The 13,775-nt window shown below is 44.8% G+C and overlaps 1 protein-coding gene across 2 annotated transcripts in view; it reads right to left on the minus strand.

Annotated features, from left to right (window-relative positions):
• Window positions 1–323: 323 nt before the first annotated feature.
• Window positions 324–13,775, minus strand: part of BAIAP2 (BAR/IMD domain containing adaptor protein 2) — a 134,900-nt gene continuing 121,448 nt past the window's right edge. For both annotated transcript variants that reach the window (XR_014165328.1, XR_014165329.1), the window contains 3 exons: window positions 4,526–7,910; window positions 3,129–4,008; window positions 324–3,014 (listed from right to left, as the gene is read on the minus strand). The gene's annotated coding sequence lies outside the window, so the exon portion shown is untranslated. The remainder of the gene's footprint in view (window positions 3,015–3,128; window positions 4,009–4,525; window positions 7,911–13,775) is intronic.

Raw genomic sequence — 13,775 nt, forward strand, 5'->3', positions numbered from 1 at the left:
TTATTTATCATGTTGCCTCTTACAGCATCAGGAATAATCAACATTTGTTTTTATTTAAACAGCTATCCTTCCATCCCTTGTGGCTTTTGAAGCCCCATCCATTCATACCCCATGCATGGAAAGCAAGTAGGTTGTTGCCAAATGCAGGATTCTGCCTGGCACCATGGGCATGTGAGTTAAGTCTACTAACCATCCATCTGCGCTGGTGTGTCTTTTCAAATTGCCCTCGCCATACCCTGGTGAGTACAACCAGGGCTTTGTGTGTACTGCCATTCAGTGGGAAATGTGTTGGTTTTTTGTTGTTGTTGTTCTTAAGGCCACAGAATACAATACTTGCTGCAGAATGTGGTTTCATAAGAACCTCTTCTTTCACTTGGAAAGAAAAGCAAGTTTCTAGCCATTATGATTGCAAGGATAAGCCTGAACAAACCTCAGAAGCTGGAGAGGCTACTGGTTCCCTGGTGAGGTTTAGTTGTTGTTGTGGTTGCTGCTGCCACAAGGCTTCAATAACCCCTTTCCTTGCCATGAAAGGGCAGGGAAGCAGAATACAGGGAGCATCAGGGAGATCTTGCAAATTCGCTTGATGTATGTAATATATAGTCTATGTAGCTTGTCATACACAGCCCTCTTTCTATCAGTTTAGGGGGGAAGGTGAATGGTCCAGCTTACCATGAGGCTTGAGTTCCATTTTGGGCTTTATTGTGCTTCCCAACCTTATTGTTTCCTGGCCTCGGTTTTCCCCGTCTGTGTTATGGGAGGCCGGTCCCAGCAGAGCTAATAGCTGGCAAACCAGGCTTACTATGTAAGCTGTAGAGGCAGCTAAGGGTGACTCCACAGTGCTCCAAGCAACATTTGCTCCCAAGAACATCCACGGCCAATAGAGAGACAACACACACTTCTTACCATATTCCTACAAGGGCACCTTGCATTTTATTTATTTAAATTCCATTTAAATTGTTAAAAACACCTCTAAGCTGTTTACATAAAATACAAAACGTTATGTTAAAAGTTATGATCGGTAAAAGGAATGAGAAGTAAGGATTACCAGAAGTGGAGGGGAAATTTACCATTTCCAGTGTTAGAGGTTTCTATGCTTATGCCACTCTATAGGATCAGCAGCAGAATAAATTATGCAAAGTAAACAAATTGTGCAAATAAAGCAAATTTGCATGATTTATATAGGATGCAGAATTTACCTTTTTTTATTTTAAAGCGTGTCGCGCATTGACTGCCTTAGTGAGCAAGGAGGGCGTAGCAAGAGACCTTCATCCAAGATGGTTGTAAAGCAGATTGAGACTGCTCACGCTTTACACCAATTTTCGTTATCCAGCCTCCCCTTCCTCTGTGAGAAGCAGATGTGGCTCAGAACAGATTTTTTTTTACTATGAGAGAGCAGTGCTTAAGTGCCTACAGAACAAGCAGACGAGGCCATGAAACCTCTCTCCTTTTGAGGAAGCTGCCTACCACCAATGCTGGCTTTGGGTGGTGGAAATACTGCAAAACAGCATTTGCTCCAGAGTTGTGCAGCTTTTCTTTTTCTAAACCCCTGAGACAGGTTAATCTAGATGCAATATCCAGAGCAAAAGTCAGTGGTGGGCATAAGATGACAAAACAACAACAAACCAATCCCTTTATCCACATGGGGGTGCAATATGCCTCTTATGTAATGGGAAGAGTTGGCTTTCATTCCAACAGGGCTGAGTGCTGTTATTCTCCAACTGGGAGACATTTGGATTGGAGGAACAGCAGCCACGGGCAGAAATGGTACTCCTCCCAACATTGAGGTACAAAAGTCCAGGTGATTCCGCAAGGGAAGGTAGGCTTTATAGGCTGCTGAACACTACTGGCACCTCCAAGCAAGCACACTAGGCAGTGCTATTTGCATGGGCCCCATTTTCACCTGATATACTCTGTATAACTACCCCACATTTCTTTCCGTCGTAGGCAGCTGCCAGGCATGGCACAGGTGCAACTGGGCATATACACAGCATGCGGTGGTGGTATCAACATGGGCTGTTTTTGAGTGGGGTTTCTATCCATTATACTTGGGTTCCTTCCACATTCGGTGAAATGGGAGAGTGGAAGATTCACAGGCACAATGAGTTCCGTGGAGCGCAGCTTTGAGGGTGGGAGTGTTGCTAAGTGGCTACAGCGCAGTTTGGCCTCCAAGCCGCGTTCCTTTTGGCACTGCATTTGGACAAGAAACGCTTAAGGGTGTGTGTGGTCTATAGCATCAAAATGCATTCAGCACCTGAGAGGCTGCATGAAGACAGAGCTAGAGAGCTGTTTTGGATTGTGCTGGTTTTTGTTTTTTTAAAAAGAAAAGAAGAGAAAGAGAGGCTATTTACAGTGTATATTTTATTGATACGGGTCATAATTGCTGTATTTTTTATCAGTGCTGATTTCCATACAGCTCCCAGCATGTGTGTCAAATACCATTGGTCCAATAATAATAACACTAAAAATAAAACATTTTTAAAATAAGCCATCTTCTGCCTGCTCTCATCATAACATCTACTATGCGTTGAAGCCAGCATAATTTATTGGGGTTTCATAGGTTAAGCCAGAGGGAGGGCAGATGAGCTTACCTTGCGACAGGCACTGCTCCTTTCTCAGGAAGAAAACTCAGAGGTGCAGGAAAATCTGTACCTGCTGGATTTCTGACTCACGCTAAAGGCACATGAATCCGGTGTTGTGCCAATACTCATGAGAGCGTCTGTTAGTCACTTTGTGTTCTAGAGTTCTATACTGCTCTTGTGGAAGGGGGCAAGCAAATTTAAAACACCACTTTACAGCTACAGTCAATCCCTACCTTAAGCCAGCAAGGGGGCTGTGTGAGTGAGTGTGTGTGAGTTCAGCAGCATGTGGAACCTTTTCAAATACTTCCTAGTGCCCTACCTGAATCTTATTTAGTAGCACAGGAGGATGGCTGGGAAGGAAGCAGAAAGGTTGAGGTTTTGCTATTGTGGGCTTGTTTGTTTTTTAAAGCAGCATCTAGAGCAGGCTTTCTCAACCTGTGGGTCCCCAGATATTGTTGAACTACAACTCCCATCACCCCTAGCTAGCAAGGCCAGAGCTCAGGGATGATGGGAGTTGTAGTCCAACAACGGGACCCACAGGTTGAGAACCAATGATCTAGAGCAAACTGGCGAAGTTTGCAGACCAAAGGCCACATGTGACACAACAAACATCCACAGCTTGCTTCGTAGGCAATGTTTTACCCCCATTGCTTCTGCATCTTACAGAGCGCTAGTGGAAACACTTGAGTGGAGATAGTGGTGCCCTAATTAGTACAGGGGACATTTGGGGGCTTGTTATTGATTTTGCTAGCGAGCAGCAGGCTAAACCACCAGATTCCCATCAGTTTTGTACCTAGGCCTGGCTTGTTGTTAATCTGATGTTGAGTACAACCTCTTGGAGCATTACTTTCATCTCATTCCCCAGTGGTGTTTTTTTTCTGGGGGAGAGAGGTTTGTATCCTTGTTATCTAGCTTATAGTATGAATTCTTCCAATACAAACAAGTCCACCTCTTTTTAATTCATGAAATAAAGGGTCAAGGATAACGGGCACAGCGTTGAGGGGAGAGGTGTTTGAAGGAACGCCTCAGTCTCCTGCAGTTTAAATAAGTGTTTAATTTACAGAAATGCTAAATGCTTCACAAATGCAATTGGGCTAGTCTGCAGCAGCAAGCAAGGAAGGAAAGCAGTGCTGGGCCTCCTTTGAAGACCCAACTGCTGAGAGACCACATAGCACATTTTACCTGGAGCATTAAATGGCTGCCACACTGCATTTCTGAAAGAGAGACAACTCCTGAGCACTAATCCTTAGGGCACGTGTGGCTACATCAGCAACGACCGGCATGCACAAGTCTTCAAGCTGGAGCAACAGAGAAGGGATATGGGGGCTTGCCCGCAGTAAGTATTCATGAAGTTCTCCTACGTAATCTTGTAGATAGGTGCTTCCACTACCCTTTTCAGCGTTCCGCATGGAGCTGAAGTGTTTGGTAGCTTGTACAGTGGTGCCTCGCAAGACGAAATTAATTCGTTCTGCAAGTTTTTTCTTCTTGCGAGTTTTTCGTCTTGCGAAGCACGGTTTCCCATAGGAATGCATTGAAAATCAATCAATGCGTTCCTATGGAGACCGTCCGGGGACAGAGGGGAAGCGCCGCACGCCTTCCCCTCTGTCCCCGGACCTGTTTAAAGCAAGGGGCGGCAGGGAGAAGATTGCTTCTCCCCGTTGCCTGCCCCACAATCTCCGGGGACAGAGGGGAAGGAGATTGCGGGGCTGGCAACAAGGAGAAGTGATCTTCTCCCCGCCGCCCCTTGCTTCAAAAGAGGTCCGGGGACAGCGGGGAAGACGCGCTGCGCTTCCCCGCTATCCCCGGAGCTTGCGGGGCAAGCTTCGTTTTGCGAAGCAAGCCCATAGGGAAATGCGTCTTGCGAAGCGGCTAAGAAAACGAAAAACTCCTTTGTCTAGCGAGTTTTTCGTCTTCCGGGGCGTTCGTCTTGCGGGGTACCACTGTACCTTCTATTCGTTTTTGCTACGATCCAGCTGCTGACTGCTGTATTTCCTTCTGTTCTGGGTTGCTGATGTAGACAGATAAATTTGATACCACAAGCGGCTGCTCAGTGTCCCTCTTCCAGCACGAAATGTTAGCAAGTCACGGGGCACTTCTGGATCGAAAGAGGCCGATTGTACGCTTGTTCCCTATTCTCAAAAACACATTAAACATGCCCATCTCAAACACTGAGTTGCTGCATTTTAACTGGAGATTTACCGCCCTCCCTTTTGTCATATAACACTAGTACTTTGTCCCTTAGGCACATAATGGTGTTCAGAGCCTTGAATTCACATGGTGTGCCTTTGCACAGAGGGTCAGAGGGCATGATAATATTCTTAACCTAGGAAACCTAGAGGAGATTTAAGTCCAGGTGTCTTTATGCTGCCCGCATCTTGGTCACTTCTACCAGAACTAGAGTGTAACATTACACAGCAAACTGGGCTGCACTCCTGCAACCATTACTACATTGGGATGGGATACTTTCTACCTTTGTTGCTGGCCTGAGACAAGTGTGAATAAAGAGCTAGAAATAAATAATAATAATAATAAATCTGGAAAGAGTCTCTTCATCTAAGTAGAATTTGACCTTTCTGCATAGTATGGCTCTGTGCCATTTCTCAAAATATTAAGCTCTGGCTGAGAAACCTCATCACACTCCTGTGGACAAAGCCCTGAGGTAATTATTAAGCGCAATAGAGAGAAAGAAATATATTTCAGAGGGAGGAAGGTAATAGAAGCAGGCAGGATACACTCAGGCACGCTGGCTGCAACACAGGACCTGCATGTTTACTCATAAGCAAGGAACGGCCTAGAATTGCAGCTGTCGGCCAAGGTCGGCATTTGCCAGATTATCTGTCCCAAACAGGAACAAACAATAATTGGTCTGTACTTAAAATACATTATATCTGTACAAAAATAAAGGTGTTGAGACATGTATGGAAGCACATCATGAGCATCAGTAAAAATGCAAGCAATGATGCCTTTCCATGTAGAATACTAGCGAGATCTCAGCCCCTCTAAATGTGAGGCCGGCACTGCGGATGAATTTATTTTATTTTATTTATTTATTTTAGACTCTAATATAAAGTGAGGGCACAGAGTCTAATCATCAAACCTTCTCAATTTGCATGAGTGTTTTATCTGAGAACCAAACGACGCAAGGCAGCTCTGTGGTTCTTCAACTTGAATCCACATGTGGCTGCTCTCTTTCCCCTAATGCTTATTAATTATTAATTATTATTATTATTATTATTAGAGAGTACTGGCAACAGTTAAGGAGAGGGCCCGTTTAACCGTTCTTTGGTAAATGTTTGCCTACCCAAACACACCAAGCTGCTTTTCCATGCATGGAGGAAAGAGATACAAGGCCCCTGGCTCATCTTCTCACCCCACTTCCAAGAGAAACTCCTGATAGTCCTGCCTTGCCTGCCTTTCTTAGCAATCACATCACAACATGTATTTTGCGTAGCTTGCCCCCAAATTACTTCTGACTGGGATTTTGGAGGAGGCGCCAAGGTGCCTGAGGTATCTCATGGTAGGTTTAGAAATGAGAGACAGCTGCCACTTCCCAGGATGGACGGCTGAATTACCTTTCATTAGAAGTCAGATTGCGGATGAACTCCAGCAAGAGGAAACTTGGCCAGAAATTATGAATGTGCATCAGAAGCCAATCCTGTGACCCCCAAGAGTGATCTGCAAGTTGACTGCTGCTGTTAGGGGAGACAGTAGTACAGATCCCGCCTTTCCAGTTTGGAAGTGCATGCTAACATCACCTTGCTGGGATAGCCATGCAACACTGAGTGCTGTGCATTGAAGCTTTAGGGAACTTTGGTCCCTCCAGCTCAAGAGCATATGCAAAAGCTTCTTATGAATACATTCTAACATTCACATTGTAAGGCAGAAGCAGCTAGCCTGTGGTTCTCCAGGTATTTCTGGGCTAAAAGTCCCATAATCCCTGACCACTGACCATGATGGCTGGAGCTGAAGGGAGTACAACAAACCTAGAGGGCCACGGCTTAGCCACCCCTGTTGTTAAGGCAAAGGCAAGGGCATCTTAGAAAGAAAAGCAGGCTATAAAGAGCAACAAAAAGAGGAACTCTGCAAGGTCCTGGTTCACTGCCCAAGAGTAATACTAATGGCATTGACCTGCAGTACCAAACTGGGGCCAGGCTGCCTAAGCTGGCTTCTTCCTGTGGCATGGACACTGAAATACTGCACCAGGCAGTATGTGTAGAGAAGAATTCCACTGGAAGAGGAGTTCAGGGCAGAAAGAGAGGTGGGCAGGAGAGAGAGAGATAAGCTAGCTTTGTTAACTGTTAGGGGTCTCCCCCAGCCTAGCTAATTAGCAAAGAGTTCTAGTGAGAAGGGGGCTGGTGCTCACTGAAAAGCAACTCAAAAGGGTGTTTCCCTACTTGGTTCACCATAGCCATGTGCACACAACATGAAAAATGTGTACATAACAATTTGACTATGATCAGGCACAGGATGACTGCCTTGTGAAGTTCGACCTGCCTTTTACTTCATTCCATACTTGCAGTGATCTGGACTGGTCATGAAAATTAAAAGGGTAACTAGAGGACTAACTTTTGGAGGTAACTAGAGGTAACTTTTGGAGTCTAGCTGTGCTAAGTTTAAGGAGAGTGGGCTACCCAGTGAAAGCGCAGCACAAGTCAAAATGAGCCAGTGAGTCTTCTATCTATATAATGCGCTGCTCTGGCTGTAGAGCTGTGCAGTACAGACTTGCAGCTGCTAGCAGCCGCTGTCTGGTGACACCGGGCAGTGCTAAAGTTTTTATTGACAACCACTGGAGTCCAGAGGCTCAATTTATTCAAATCCACACGTTTGATTGTGCCGAGAGACCTCCACAAGAAATTGAGAAACAAGATAATTGCAAAACGGAATGTCTCATCCTGTTCATACTAGCTTTCCTAGCTTATTATCACCCTTAGAAGGTTTTGAACGTAAGTCTATAACAGAACAGACTACATGGCCTGGTTCATCGTTCTAGCTCTCCATTCACAACAGAGACATCATGTACTCTTTGAGGTACTTATCACTCCAAAGGCCAAGGTATATCTTCTGCTCTAAAGACAAAAAGAAAGAAAATGAGTGCGCCAACTTCTGCTTCTCAAGCAGGAGGCTGAGATTCAGTCTAACTACAAACATAAAGAGTTGTGGAAAGATAGACACGTGTGCTTTACAAGGACACCACAGAAATGCCACACAGGTGAAACTCAAAAAGGTGCGAGGTACCCGCCGTCGCCCAATATCCCTGGAGATCAGCTGATGAGAGGAGCGGAACGATCGTTCGTCACCGTTGGTTTGAGTTGGACATTGGCAAAAGGATTCCTGCAGAGAGAAAGCAAGGCTCAGCTTTAGTGGGAAGAACTTTAGGAACCAATTGGCCTACATTCAATGAGACAACAGGAAGAATGAGAGATGCAACAAGGACGACAAGGATGCCTGCACAGTGCACACTAGAAAACACAGTTCCTGCTGCAAAATCAAGACAGCATCAATTCAGACAAAAATCTTTTAACTACTTGGAAGGTATCTTTGCCCTAGATGGCCAAATCTTAATGGCAAAGCATTTCAACATTGGCATTCAATATATTTAATACTACGAGTCCTTTCAAGATTCAAGCTGGAGAGTCCCAGTGATTAAAATATTAAAAGAACACCAATTCCCCCCCCCCAAAAAAAAACCACAGAATTGCTGGACTCTTCCATAACTGTTTCTAGTGTTCAGGCATGAGTGCCGGTCCTCTTGTAGCCGATAAGGCACTATCCAAGAGATATCATCAAGCTTGGGGGAAGCTCAAACTATTTAGGGGGGAAATTATTTAAGGTGGAAACATCCCAATGAGGACCAAGTATGTTCACTGATCACAAAAGGCTGGCAGTTGCTGTGGAGCAAACAGAAAACCATGTGGGGAGGGGGAATGGAACAGGCCACGGCTGACAGACTGGAACCCTGAACAGGAGTCCTCTCCCCAGCACCATTTCATTGCAAGTCCCATTTGTTCTTCCACAAATCCAAGCCACCTGTAAACAGAATGGCCTTTTTAATTACCGTACGTTTTGCTCTATAAGATGCACCAGACCACAAGGCGCACCTAGTTTTTGGAGGAAGAAAACAAGAAAAAAAATATTCTGAATCTCAGAACAGCAAAAGGGATCGCTGTGCAGTGAAAGCAGCAATCCCTCTTGCTGTTCTGGCTTCTGGAATAGCTGTGCAGCCTGCATTCACTCCATAAGACGCACACACATTTCCCTTTACTTTTTAGGAAGGAAAAAGTGAGTCTTATAGAGCAAAAAATACGGTATGCTTTTTTGCAATTAAGGGGGCATGACTATCCGTCGCTCAGTTTGGGCAAGGTTAGGTGGCCTGCTGGCATAGATCTGCCTGCAGACAGAAAGGTCTACACCCTTATGACCGTGTTTCTTTTCACCGTCCAAACTGTATTGGAGGAATTTGCTCCAGGACTGAATCACTGCTTTCTAGGTTCTCCCGAGCAACTGGACTATTTTCAGATTATGCTGCTCTTCTCCCTCTGCACCCGTGCCTCTCTCCTGCAAGCAATAAGTCACATTTTGTTGATATTTACGCCACACCCACGTTGCACAGCACTGCTTCCTCCAGAACATCTTGCATCTATTCAGGGCAAGCTGCTGCTCTCCAAATACTTGCTAACACGTAACTATTGTGAGCCTGCCACACTCTCAGGTGCAGGCTGCTCCGCCACAGACAAATCTAGAGCTGACTTAAGGTCGCCGGGTGGGTGTGAGGGAGGCCTTTCCAGCCAATAGCCAACTGCATTCCTGAACTATCTTGGCACAGAGAGATCTGAGGGGGCGTTGCTTCAGCTGCTCAACAACAGGCAACAATTTGCGGAGCATGGCTCTGCAGCTTAGAAATGGTGCTTGAAATTTCTCCAAACTGGCTGGGTTTTGAGCCAGGAAGAACAAATTTCAGATCCTGCAGCCTTCCCTCTGAAGACGGCAGTCTTTAAGACATAACATCCCATGTAAGACATTGGCAGCACACAACATTCACACACAAAAACGATCAACTCCCTTTTATCGAAGTCATGCCTTTTTGCTCCAGAGTTCGTGCGGTGTCTTCTTGTCCCTCCCCATCCAGTGTGGTCTCAACATACTGGCAGGTGGAATACGCTTGAAATTGAGTGCTTATTTACACTTGCCATTTCTGTGTCGCTGCTTGGGATTGAAGGGCTGTTTCTCGCAGTTTTAGGTGATGGAGCATTGTTCGAAATCACTCCCCAGACCTGAGCGGGGAGCCATTAATACATAGCTTCCCACTTCCAAGAAAATCAATGGCACTGCCAAACTGCCCTCGGGTGATTCCTCGTAGGGGAAGTAAATAAAATTAATCCACGCTGCTACCACTGTTGCAAGGGTCTGAGAAACGAAGACGCTCGTTTTGTCTTAACACTTACCATATTTAGCCGAGAGCAGTTTTCTGGCTTAAGGAGAACCGCTCTTGACCTATTTCCTTTGCCATAGAAATATGAAATACCATTTCTACACGGTTAAGGTTACAACTGCAGGGCGAAAAAGGCTGACTGAAAGTGATTATTGCTGAACAGATCAAGTTATGGCCACATGTTGAAAGGAAACAGGTGACACAAAACTGGCCAGATGTTAAGACCACATTGCCTGCTATCTCTAAAAGAGAAATAAAGCAAAATACAGACTGGTGCTTATTGTAATAGGCAGGCAATTTCTTCAAGGTGAGGGGGAACCATTCTTTTGCCTAGTTCTGTTGGTGAATTTTGAATCGCCAAAGCCTGTATTTGTCTTAATTTTTATATCTCTCTCACACCCAGCCCTCTGTTGTTGTCACAACTGTCCTAAAGAGGCAGCCCGTATTTTTGGGCCATGATTTCCCCATGGTATTACTGCACTGTAAACATACAGATAGATACAACACCAACGTACATTATATTCCAGGTTCAGAATGCGTCAAGGCAAAGGGTGGAACATCTGGTCCTCCAGATGTTGTTAAACTACAGCTCCCATCATGCCTGACTACTGGCCATGGTAGCAGGAGGCAACAGGAGTTTGGAGTCCAGCAACATCTGGGTTAGCCACCCCTTCCCAATATATAGGTAGGCAGAATTCTCCTTCACAAGAACCTATTGGGTTATGAACCATTTCTACCTTGAATGTGTTTACATTCCTTTGAGCTTCAAAGTTTACAATTCTCAGTGACAGTCATGTCCATGATGCAGGCAAAACTCAGAATGCTGCTACTTCTGCGAAGGCCACGTTTGAAGGCTAGCACTGGTCCCTAGCTTGCCATCAGACTTAAAAACACACTGTTCCCTCTTCTTCCCAATGTTAAGAGTGCTCTGAGGGATATGTCATTGTCACAATGGTAGGGTGAACTCTCCCAAGGGTTTGGGGACACAGACATTTGGCAAGTATGAACGCTCAAATTAGGGCACCCAAACCAGACCGGCTTTGAACCACCTGTTAAATGAGATGCAAGATAGAATTCAGCTTTTTGCAAAGTCTCTCACAGTAGACAGAAAGTGTGTTGCATCAAAGGAGCGAGTGGGAGAAAAGGCAGATTATGAAGAAAAAGAAGGCCTTACGCACCCATGTGTGATGCACAATTCCCACAAAAAAGATCTGAGCATCCCCACAGCATGCACAAAACCAATATATAAAACTTGAGATACCAGCATAACAAGCTGGCTCACGTACAGCTGATTCAAGGAGAACACGCTAAGACAGGAACCCGTCCTATTTTATGGAGAACTAATTGCCTTGTAGTTTAAAATTTAAGGCATGCTTCAAAAACTAACAAGTATTTTGCTTTTTAAAAGAGAGGATTGGGCAATTGTTTCATAAAGCGGGAATTGGCATGTATGGCAATGGCTTAATCTTATCTAGAATTACAAACCGGTAGCCAATATTGCGGGTGGCACTGTGGTCTAAACCACTCAGCCTCTAGGGCTTGCCAATCAGAAGGTCGGCGGTTCAAATCCCTGCGTCGGGGTGAGCTCCCATTGCTCAGTCCCTGGTCCTGCCAACCTAGCAGTTCGAAAGCACATCAAAGTGCAAGTAGATAAATAGGTGGGAAGGTAAACGGCGTTTCCGTGTGCTGCTCTGGTTCGCCAGAAGTGGCTTAGTCATGCTGGCCACGACCCGGAAGCTGTATGCCGGCTCCCTCGGCCAGTAAAACGAGATGAGCGCCGCAACCCCAGAGTCATCCACGACTGGACCTAACGGTCAGGGGTCCTTTTACCTTTACCTTTTAGCCAATATTGCACCAGAGGTTTAAACTCATGCTTGACCAACACTTCTTAGAAGGGCCATGGACAGAGAAATGAGCTTTGTTTCCCAAACAGATAATAATAGTGACCTTTTTCAATGTTATTGTCCAAATGAATGAGGAGTGCAAAATAATGTTATCCACTCACAGCACCAGATTATTGATAATGGTAACAGATGGTCTTGCCCTAACACAATATTCTCAAGAGTATATTCTGGAGGTACCGTTAGCACAACATCAAGATTAGGTTTTGATGCTCACACAGCAAAACACCAGTTTAGGGCACTTGTGATTCTCAATAAAGGCAATTGCAGTTCCAAACAGGAATCTAATGGCTTTAGCGACTTCCACAAGTTTCTAGTGTATGGGAAGACCTAGAAACCAGAATCACTGAAGAGAGAAGGCATTTCTTAGGGAGGGCTGGATTAAGACCTTTAGAAGCGCTAAGTACCGTACTTAAAGGACTTTGGTGCCCCCAAATATATCTAATTCAAAATATAAACAATAATAAAAACACAGGTTTATTATAATGGTTCCACAGGTATTTTGATAGAGCAAGACTTGTTCTCTATTGCTCCAGGGTACTGGGCTAAAATCCAATGGTTAGAAATTAGAGGAAAAACAGATTTTGGCTAATCATTAGAAGAAACTTGCTAACAGCAGAAGCTGTTCAACAGAACAGATTGTATTGCTGAAGGTATTTAACCAGAGATGCTATAACTGAACCCTGCATTGCAGATCTTGAACACAGCAGAGTTTGTATTGAACGACCTCATGGGTCCCTTCCAGTTCAATGATTTTGAATCCTGTCATCACACCTAAGTACAAAAAGCTAAGGCAGCAGCCCCAAACCCCAGTCCAAAAGAGAGAGGGGGGGAAACTAGGCACCCTAATGCAGGTATGGATAGCAGTGCCACCCCTTCTTCCAGAGCAAAGCACCTCTTTGCAGCCAGAGCTGATTATTTAAAAAGGTCTGCTCAGTTCACAGCAGCAAAGATTAATTATCCTATTTTTAAAGCACAGGCAATTAATATTCCCAACTTAATTAATGCAGAGGCTAAGATCATTTTTCTCCCAGGGGATGCTAAAATAGATTCTTGAAGCTGAAAGGAACTTAAACAGGAGGAGAAAGTATTGAAGATTGTTCACACTGTGACTCATCAAAGAATAGTTAACTATTTTTGTAATGGCAAACGAGAAAAGGAGGGGTAAGCTCCAAGAGCCTGATAGAAGCAGCATAGAGACTTCCTTGAGTTTCCGAGGTTCAGTGCAGAGTTGGGGTGGCAGGGAGAGCAGAAACTAAATCTATTTTATCACCACCATACTTCTTCCCATACTTGATCCACTCTGTTGGATCAACATACCTGGCTTGGCTAATGTAACCTGGATCAACATGTTCAACAACACAGTTAGGACTTGAATTCTAGTGGGGAGTACAAACCCAAGTGTATATACACATATATTGGTGTAGGAATCACAGGGCAAAAACAAAGAGATCACTGAAAACATGAGCAGCTGTGCAGAAAACATTACTTAATTCTTTGTCAGTATATCCTTACATGTATGGGGACCCTCTGTGCATACAGGATATACCAAATGATTTCAAGTGTTGGGACAGCAACTCAATATTCATTTCCATACACACATTTCCCAGCATGCACATGGAGTTGTTGTAACCCATAAGTCAATGGAAAGACATTGCTGGTGCAGGGCTCTTTTTGTTCATGAATGTCCATGCCCTGCACTTTTGGACTGGATCTTCTGTGTTCCAGGACAGAACCCTGGCAGGAAGACAGGAAACCAAACAGGAACAAACCAGAGGGGGTCCATCACATTAAAGAGGTAAGAAAGCCAGTGGCCCCGAGGTCCAGTGAATTTAGCAGATTATCACTACGGCTGTGCACAAAGCT

Source organism: Podarcis melisellensis, assembly GCF_964234715.1.
Source record: "Podarcis melisellensis genome assembly, chromosome: 2".
NCBI classification, from domain to species: Eukaryota; Metazoa; Chordata; class Lepidosauria; order Squamata; family Lacertidae; genus Podarcis; species Podarcis melisellensis.